We start from the raw sequence: 10,339 nt of genomic DNA on the forward strand, positions 1-10,339 counted from the left end.
ACGAATAAAGAATGACATTCTCTTTTTTAGCTGACGACAAATCTATCTACGCCTCGCACACGACAGCAGACATTGACGTCGTACAGCTATCACTACAACAAGACCTCAACGAAATCCACAAATACATATGGTCGAGAATGGGCAATTACATTCAACGCTACGAAGACCATCCAACAAACATTTTCACACAGACATCAGTACACACCACCAAAGCTCACTTTCGAGGGCGAAAACGTACCCATTAATGAAACTCATACTCCCCTTGGCTTAACAATTTCTAAGGACCTACGCTTCCACCAACACGTCAATGCAATATGCAACAAGCTACACAAATCACTCAGTCCAATCTACTCCATTGCACGTTACATACCAGTAAAACGCCTTTTGGGCGAAGAACGAGCGAGCGAGATAGTGAGCCCTGCACGTGCGGAAGGGCGAGAGGGTACTTCCAACGGGGCTTGTGCAAAGCACCCTACTAAACGGTCGCTAGCGGTGTGCCAAATTTGAGTGCAATCGGCCCAGCCGTTCCTGAGATCTGGAAGTGGCATTCTGCACGTGCGCACGTACAAACGGGGTCCAAATTGACTTTTGCACGGCACCCTACTAACCGGTCCCCAACCGTGTACCACATTTGAACGCAATCGGCCCAGCCGTTCCTGCGATCTGGAAGCGGCACTCTCCACGTGCGCACGTGCAAACGGGGTCCAAAATGACTTTTGCACGGCACCCTACTAACCGATCCCCAACCGTGTACCAAATTTGAGCGCAATCGGCCCAGCCGTTCTCGAGATCTGGAAACGCCCCCTGCACGTGCGCACGTGCAGTAGCGCCCTATCCGCAACACATGGGAATTCATTGCCTGGTGGGTGCCTACCTGCATGCCAAGTTTCAGCGAGATCGCCCCAGTAATTACCGAGTTACTGAAATGGGACCAAATTTGGCACCTCTTCTTTTTGTATATTGCACGTGCAGTGGGGGTCACTCACATAGATCAAGAGTATCCGACCTTTGGTAGAAGGGATGCAGCTACCCTATAAAAATTACCGCAATACAATCGCTCAAGCCGCTGCTGAGATATGGGCCTCTCAAAATCATTACTTTTGCAAAACTGCTTGAACACCCTTGACTTTTCACGTGGCACGTGCCACGACGGTCACTGAGATGTATCAAAAGTAGTCAATTACGGGGTAGAAGGGATGGGGCTACCCAGCAAAAAAGACCGCAGGCCAATCGGTCCAGCGGTTGCTGAGATATAAGCCTCTCAAATAGAGATGCCACAAATTTGCAATTTCATTACCCGCCCCGCCCCGCAGCTACCCCTTGCCCAACCACAACTACCCGCAAGCTGATTTTGGCTGGGCCGAACCCGCAAAAAACCCGCAATTTTAAAAACCTGCTTTTGCAAGAAAAAAATACAGCTGAGTCAATGCTAGAGCTATATAAACCTTACTTGCTTCATTGCTGTGCAGAAAGACAGCCAAACAAATAGTAAGGACTTGAAATTGCTGTGCTAAGTCCTCAGGAAGTGCACACTGGATAGTGGAAAATGAATAATGTATCAATACATTTGAAATTCCTTTCTGAAAAGAGTTCAGTAAAATCTTTCTCTCACCTTACCCTTCAGCATTGGCTGAGGATCAAAATTTCACTCTGGCTCCCTCTCAATGTTAGGCTTCTGGAATGATATTGTTATCAAATGAATGTTGATATTAAAGATATGCGATTTCCAGTTAAAAATAAATAGTCACACGGTGAATAATGAGTATCCAGTCGATCTTCTACACATAAAATAAATCATGCAAAATCCCAGCAAAAACCAACTAACCACCAATGAACGAACCACGCGTTTCTGGAAACATGCGTCAGAAGCGTCACCAACAGCTGATTGCAAGGAATGTTACAGCGAGTAAATTATTGCGGCCGTAGTTAGTGTGAACTTGTTGCGAAAACACCGTTGATAATGCATATTCATGTGCCATTCTGATAAAATTATTTTACACAACTGCTAAAGCTTTACAATTCAGAGGTTTATCACCGGTTAAGAAATAAAGAGACAGTAAATACTAAATTAAATGTAATAATTTCATAGATGGTCTTGGCAATGCTCTCGGGCTGGTCCTCTCTCGGCATACAAATGATAAGGACGTAAAAAGACAAAAGAAATAAATGCGACCAGCTACGTGGTTTTGTAACATGTATAACTGCTATATTGCGGTATTCAAAAACCAAGACAGAAAAATTGATTGTAAAATTATTACGTCATCAATGACAGCTTTCCTTCGCCTCAGAGACCAAAATTGACGCAGTCAAATGCCAATCCTTGTCAGAATGTCGAAAGTGCGCCTGCAGTATTGTACTGCGTTATGTTTGGGCCGCATGCCAGTCAATATTTTGATTTTTTTGTAAGGGTAATTGGTGTGTTATTTTCGTAATATAGGGTGGAACAGAACACAGGATAGGTAATCAATGAATTTACATCAAATTTTGTTTAGCTGATAGCTTTTTTATGCCGACCAGACGCAAATAAAGTAACATGTGGCATTTGCTCTGATTTTAAACATCTCATTTAAGTCTGGGTTCTTCCATAATGTATATCTAGTGCACATGCACATAGACTTCAGTTCATCTTCCTATATGTTTGCTTTCAGGTTCTTTTATGTATGAAATGCTTTCATCAGCATTTATTTATGCTTTGTAGTTTGTTGCTTATACCTTGGTTTGGTCATTGCTAGACTTGGATGCTATTGCTGGTTGTTTTCAGTTTTGCATTTGAAATGTTCTTCCTTGATATATTTTTATATTTGGTGCTGTTTTAAAAGTTGTTTTGATGAATATTGTATTGTTAACCTGAGCAAATGCACTTGGCATTGTGTTTTGCATCTAAAAAAAAATAAAAAAATAAAATTTATAGGTTCTTAAGTTTGACCGCCAGATACCCGCCACACGACAAGTTTTGCTTCTCGAACCCGCCAAAAACCCTGCGGGTTTTGAAAACCCGCAGAAAGCGGGTTCGCGGGCTCAAAAGTGGCATCTCTACTCTCAAAAGCGTTACAGGCCGGGCCGGGCCGGGCCGGGCCGGGCCGGGCCGTGCCCGTTCATACTGAGATTTTTCCGTTATATTGAAAAGACTTCGCTTCGCTCGCTGCGCTCGCTCGCTCGTAACTATACCAAGGCCCATTCTGGACCAAATTTACAAGACGTATATAAGACCTTACTTTGACTGCTGTAACACAATATATGACGGACACATAAAAATACAAGACGCTGCCGAACTTGACACGCTACAAAACAGAACAGGGTGACTTTTGACGGGGGCTATGTTCAGGACGTCAACCGAGAAACTTCTACAAGACTTGGGCTGGGAGAAACTGACTGTAAGACGACAAATACACAAACTCACTTTATATCATATATTCACTAATCCAAGACACCAAACGCCATATTATATCACGATAATAATGCCAGAAACACGTGCAGAAAACACCGGCAGAACACTACGCAACTCCAACACTTACACCATGCCTCCCAACCGGACCACATCCTTCCAGAAGTCCTTTTTCCTCTCAACAGGCAAATCCTGGAACCAGCTTTCCGAAACCATCCGATCCCTTCCTCCTCGTTCCTTTCAACGAGAGTTCTCGAGGCGACTGAGGGTGCCTGGGCCTACTACGTATTGCAAAAATTGGCACTAAAATGGGCAATATTTTCCATTCCAGGCTATGAATGCAAATGTCACAACTAAATTCACATTTATATCAAATACAAAGGCACTATACACCTGAATGTGTTTTTGGCTTTGAAACAGAAAATATTCATCATTTCATTCTCGCGTATCCCAACTATAATTTGCAGAGAGAGAGAGGAACTATCGGGACATGCTGCAAATTTTTCCCGAATATTTTGGTCAAATGTCAACTTCATGGTTATTACGTGTTCTTTTGCATGGCGACGATCTTGGCGACGGGGACTGTCGTGCGGTGGCTCAGCATTTCCAAAATTTCTTGCTTCGTTCGCACAGCTTTTAACCCTCGCACCGACGGGGGGCGGATATCCCCCCCCCTGAGGTTTTCCGCGAATAGCGGGAAAACCGCGGCGCGTAGCGCCGCGAAATTTGGTATGACTATAACCTCATCAATTTTACACATGGTGTGCAAGTTTGAACCTCCTACCTTTTAAGGTCAGGTCACCAAGTCACTTTGAATGACCCAACCTCAAGTCACTTTTTTGCAACTTTGTCACCGTGCCAGAGCTACAGTAGATGTCGGAGGCCTTTGAAAGTCGCAGGATATTATTAGGTCATTAGTAGCTACAATTTGTATATCTCGGAATTTTGATATCGGTGACCTAAGGTCAGGTCAATTTCGCGACCTCCCCATTATAAGTCAATGGGGGAAAAATCAACTCCCTGTTTTTACCACTAAAACGGGTCGGAATGGCCCCATACATGACTTCATATACGATCAACCTTCACTACCTTGAGGTCTGTTTTGCTGTTGGGCAGCTGTGAGGTCATGTGACGTCATCAAAGGTCACCAAAGGTTTTTGGCCAATAACTCCGTACAGGAACAAGATACAGACGCGTGGAAGGTCTCATTGTGTTCAGCTCGTCAAGACGCATCGAATGATATACATGATGACCTCGAGGTCACGTGACCTGAGGTCAACCTTTGACCTTGACCTTTCGAGGTCAACATATATATCATTCGATGCGGATTGACGAGAGGATCACGATGATGCCCTTAGTTTGTTCCTATCTTGACTAATTCGAAAGTTATTCGAGAAAAACTCTCTCCATATCTAGCGCCGCCATTTTGACTTTTTCGACCCCTGTGACGTCATCTTTGACCTGACCTGAAAATGACCTTTGTAAAAATTGTAGATCTTGGCCGTGCATATCCGATGCCGTTTACCGCTTGTCGCTATCTTGCTTCGTTCTTGAGATCTCAGGGGGGGGGCGTTCATCCGCCCCCCCCCCGTCGGTGCGAAGTTGGCGCAGACCCCCGTCGGTGCGCGGGTTAATTTACCTACCTTATTCTGTTTTGTGGGCGGCGCCCCCGGTGGGCTGAGTGACGGCATAGGTTGGGTCAGTGGCCTGTCGTGGCGGCGGCAGTGGTAGTTTTGTTTCACTACGCTACGTTACCGTCATTACGTTGTATGTTTATGTTATATTCGACGTTGATCTGAAGGCTATGTTCATGTTGTTTTATGTTTATGGTGACTATCTGATTATGTTACAAGAGGTATTTTGCTTTGTCTCTGTTATTCATGTTTATTTTCCGATCGTTTTACTAGGTTGTCGATGTGCAATAAACATTCTAGAAGGGAATGGAAGAGCCCCCCCCCCCCCCACCAGTAGGGCGCGTTATACGCAGACCCCAGTGGGGCAAGGGTTAAGACCATGCAGAGGTTCACTTATGATGTCATAGGCACTGGCGGATCCAGGGGGGCATTAGGGGCATATGCCCCCCCCCCCCCGACAGGAGCCTGGGGAGGGCATTCAGTACAAGTATCCCCCCCCCCGTTCAGACTTACACTTCTTACGCCTATAACGAGAAACTAAATAAAAATGGATTAGAAAGCCTTCCCAGTAACTACTTTTGTGATCAGAGTCGTTTTAGTAACCTCAATTTAGTTATCATTGCTTTATTTTGTCTAAAACTATGTTGCTTTTTAGTTCTTACCACAGGGGAGTAATGCCGCTTCAACCCTTTTGACCGTATTGTCTAACGATGGCACTCATATTGCGCAAACCAGGAATCGGCCCCCGCCTATGCTTGGGAATAGGGACGGGGACGGTTAGAATATGATTTACCTGTATGGCCGCAGCTACTGTTAACGCCAGACCCCTTGAGACCCTAATTTTTCGCGATTATTTTTAAATGCGTGGAATAATTCCAACCATATTTAGGAAATAGCTGTTTCGAGACCTGCCGAAACTTTTTCTTCAAATACCTTTTGTTGTCACTTAAATATTTGTGGCACTTGTCATTGACTCGTAATGATAACTGTTTTTCCATCCTGGATAGAGGCTTTCATACGTCATATGACATTAGGCTCCGCCCACGGCTGCGGCATTGACCCGTGCCCATCAGCGACCTCTGTACAAACGACACCCCTGCCATCTGTAAAGGACTATGAATTTCGCTGACGCTTCACGTGCTATGAATCAATTGCAGCAGACGGTCGAGTAAATGTTAGGCTCTTGTTGACTCTTGTATATAGGACCAAGAGAACCATCACTCCTCAACCTATTACTGACAGATGCTTCGAACAAACGTTAACGATTCCTAACAAATACGATTTTCGAAATAGGATATCTGTTTGAAATACGAGCGAGCCTTATGATGTGAAGCGAAGGCAATTAACTAATTATTGCGTTGTTCGATGGTTGCATAGCGATGTGCAAATCAGCAGCTACTTGATGACATCCAATATGCCATTATCGCATTATCTGCAACGCCATAGGCTTTAAATACAGGTGAATATTTCCTAACCTTATGTCAGGTATATGCCATCTGCCCGTCATTTGCAGCTTATAAAAAATAAAACAAATATCAGCGAACATATCAGCATTGTACAAGCAATGTGCATTGAGCATTTATGGCTCCTCAGTCATCATGTCGCCCTTTGGGCACTGTCAGACAAGACGTTACGCACAACTCCGCCAGCTTTCGGCACCGCTCGACCGTCCCCGCTCCCCGCCACAGCGCGAGTGACCGCGCGCCGGCCCGAAACCGCCGCAGGCCAAGACCACAGAGGCGGGGCTTAGCTGTGACGTCATAACGTATCACAGACTGACTGGTGATAGCCTCTACACACCGGGCGAAAATCTTGCTCGATATTTAACATTACGAGTCAATGAGAAGTGCCTGAAATATTGAAATGGCGACAAAATATCTAAATTGTAAAAGTTTCGGCAGGTCTTGAAACGGCCAGGTCCTGAACTTGGTTGAAATTCTTCCATGCATTTAAAAATAATCGCGAAAAATTAGGGTCTCAAGGGGTCTGGCGTTAACATTAGTGAAGCGTAACCGGGGGGGGGAGGGGGGCACAAGGGGTGCGTGCCACCTCATTAGATGCATGATGCCCTATGGGCCCGAGAGGCCCTGCAGTGCCAATGGGCCGCTCAGGGTCCAAGCGTGCTTTATTTCGACAGAGATAAGACCCGCAGGACTAGTGAGAGCACCTCACGGAGTCACGGGCTCCTGAGTCCCCACATATCACACATCTCCATAAGGGCCCCACTCCGGCCTCTGAGAGCCCTGTGCTGGCCTCTGAGTGACCTTGCTGACCTATTAAGCGTCAGCTCTAATTAGGGTCCTGGCCCATACCCGCATGGAACGGCTCCACACCAGTGTCTCTGAGGGCCCATAACGGCGCCTGTGAGGGTCACACACCGGCGCCTTTGAGGGCCCAACACCGCCAATCTGAGTGACTAACACCAATATTTCTTAAGGCCCTACATCGGCGGCGGCTCTGAGGACCCCACACTGGCGCCTCTGAAGGTCTTAAGCAGGCACATCTGACGGCTACCTACCTGCAACTCTGTGGGCCCCGCACTGGTGACTCTGAGGGCTCCCAGTGACGCCTGAGAGTACCACGCCAGTCTCCAGGATCCCACAGGGCTCCTGAAGGCCTCTGCTGACCCTTGATGGTCTCTTGAAGACCCCTTGCCCCCATGCATGTGTCTCTGAGGAGTGAGGACTCCCACAACGATGCCTTTGAAAGTCTTCACCGGCGACTGTGAGGGCACCACACAGACACGTCTGAGGGCCCTACACCGCCACCTCTGAGACACCAGTGTCTCCTGAGGCCCCACATCGGCGACTCTGAGGGTCCCACACCGGCGCCTCTGGGCCCGATACCAGTGCCTCTGGCAGCCAGCCACCGGTAACTCTGTAGGTCCTACATCGGTGACTCGGCCCCACCGGCGTCTGAGAGTACCATGCCGATCTCTAAGAACTCCACAGGGCTCCTGAAGATACTGCCGAGATACTGCCGGCCTTCACTTGCCGCCTGTGAAGGCCCATTTTTGGCATCATACGGCCCGTTACCGGCCTCTGAGGGCCCTTTGTCGGTCTCTGAGAGGTCCTACTGGGTTATTAAGCATTCGCATTTCGCACCAACAACTCCAAGGGCCCCACACACAGCCATCTGTGAATGGTATGGGCTTAGCGCCACACCAGTGTCTGAGGCACCACAACGGCGTCCATGTGAGGGCCTCACACCAGCACCTTAGAGGGCCCACACCGGATCCTTTGTGGTTCCTGCACCAGTGCCTCCGACTCCGAGGGCCCCACACCACTGCCTCTGGGGAACCCACACCGATACCTTTGATGGTCCCACGCCAGGTTCCACACCGGCGGCCCTGGGTCGGCTCTATACACCAGTCATTCTGAGGGGCCCAACGGCCCCACCAATTTTCGTCGATTTCTGGCGCTGCCCGGGTATTTGTCCCAAAAGCCTCCTCCTCCTGGATCTGCAAATGGGGGTCAGTTGTCCTACCATTTCTTTTTTTTCAAAAAAACTCGTGTCAGGACTATGACGAAAAATAAGTGGCTTAAATCCGATGAGAAAACAGGATTTGGGGGTAACCTATGTAGGTTTGGCTACGTGACCTGGAATGCCCCACCCCGCGCTGAAGCCCTGGATCCGCCAGTGGTCATAGGTCGGTGACCTGACATGACCTGAAAATTGCGGTTGGTGTCAAAAGATCCGGCTTGAATCGAAATTCAGGTATGCCAAGCTTCATCTCTGTATCGCCGTGGCGTTCGGAGCTATCGCGAAAAAAAAACTATGGGGGGCGGCACCCCCCCCCCCCCGGCCGGCGTGGGTGTAAGTGCCGCTTTTGTCTCGAGATTTGACGGGGGTCATTTCTCAGTTGTGCCGATTTTCAACTGCCCTTCTCACTCATGTGTTTGGTGTCATCGTCCTTTACATATTGCTTGCGAGCCATTTGCTTGTTGTAACCTATCGGTACTTGGCAGTGTTTTTGGTGGTTACATAAGCAATGAGACTAAGCAGCGCCATCACCCAAGCCATCCGCTTGGCCAAAGGCAATGACTGTGGCGTTTGAGGCTTATCAGTGCCAGAGTTGTGACGTCATCTTTTATGTTACAGATAAAGGAGTTGAAGATGGACGGCTCTCGTCGGCAACGACCATACCATGCTGAAAATACCAGTTCCCGTCCGATCACTGAAGTCAAGGAGCACCGGGCCCGGTTAGTACTTGGATGGGTGACCGCCTGGGAACACCGGGTTTCGTTGTCATTTTCACTTCTTCAATGGTGGCCACTGATTGCTATTTATCCCTTCACTATTAATGCTCTTGCGACATGGCCAAGGGCGCCTCCCCCCATTCGAGTTGGGGGGCCCAGCTCGAAGGAATAAGGGCCCATTTGAGGCGGCCGAAGCTAATCCTTAGACCACCGAAGACCGTGTACAAAGGGCCCTCAAATGGCCTTAAAGGACCCTCAGATGGTCTCAAAAGGCCCTCAGATGGCCTCGAAGGGCCCTCAGATGACCTCAAAGGGCCCTCAGTTAGCGGCATAGGGCCCTCATCTGGTGTCAAAGGGCCCTCAGATGGCCTCGAAGGGCCCCAGATGGCCTTAAGGGGCCCTCAGATGACCTCCAAGGGCTCTCAGATGGCCTTAAAGGGCCCTCAGATGGCCTCAAAGGGCCCTCAGCTAACGTCAATCGCCAGCTGGTGCCAGATGGCCCTCAGCTGGCGCCAAATGGCCATCAGAAGGCCTCAAACGGTCCTCAACTGGAGTCCAGCGGTCCTCAGTTGGCGTCAAGCGGCCCTCAGAAAGCCTCAAGGGGCCCTCAGAAAGCCTCAAGGGGCCCTTAGAAAGCCTCAAGGGGCTCTCAGAAGGCCTTAAAGAGCGTCAAAGGGTCTTGAACTAGCGTCAGAGGGCCCCCCACCTGATGTCAGAGGGCCCTGAGCTAGCGTCAAACTTAAAGGGCCCTTAGCTGGTGTCAGAGGGCCCCAGTTGGTGTCAGAGGGTCATCCATTGGCGTCTAATTGCCATCAGAAGGCCCAAAAATGGTCCTCAGCTGGCGTCCAACGGTCCTCAGCTGACGTCAAGAGGCCCTCAAAAGGCCTCAAAGACCCCCCGACTGCTCAAAGGGCCCTTAGAAGGCCTCAATGGGAACTCCAAAGACGTTAAACGGCCCTCAAAAGGCTTGAAAGGGCCCTCTGCTGATGGCAAAGGGCTCGCACCTGAGTGCGAGCCTTGTCAAAAACGGACCTGAGAAACCTTGCCGACCCTGGTTATCTGCGGGACTCCTACAGTTACCTGAGTGGCCCCCGTTTACTGAGGGGCCCTGGTTATTGATG

General features: G+C 48.7%; 1 non-coding gene across 1 annotated transcript; it reads left to right on the forward strand.

The window, feature by feature from the left end:
• Positions 1 to 9,151: 9,151 nt before the first annotated feature.
• On the forward strand, positions 9,152 to 9,270 carry LOC122368853. The gene has a single exon (XR_006254313.1). It is a non-coding gene; the product is annotated as a 5S ribosomal RNA (ribosomal RNA).
• Positions 9,271 to 10,339: the final 1,069 nt, after the last annotated feature.

Source organism: Amphibalanus amphitrite, unplaced genomic scaffold (assembly GCF_019059575.1).
Source record: "Amphibalanus amphitrite isolate SeventyFive unplaced genomic scaffold, NRLGWU_Aamphi_draft 000982F_arrow, whole genome shotgun sequence".
NCBI classification, from domain to species: Eukaryota; Metazoa; Arthropoda; class Thecostraca; order Balanomorpha; family Balanidae; genus Amphibalanus; species Amphibalanus amphitrite.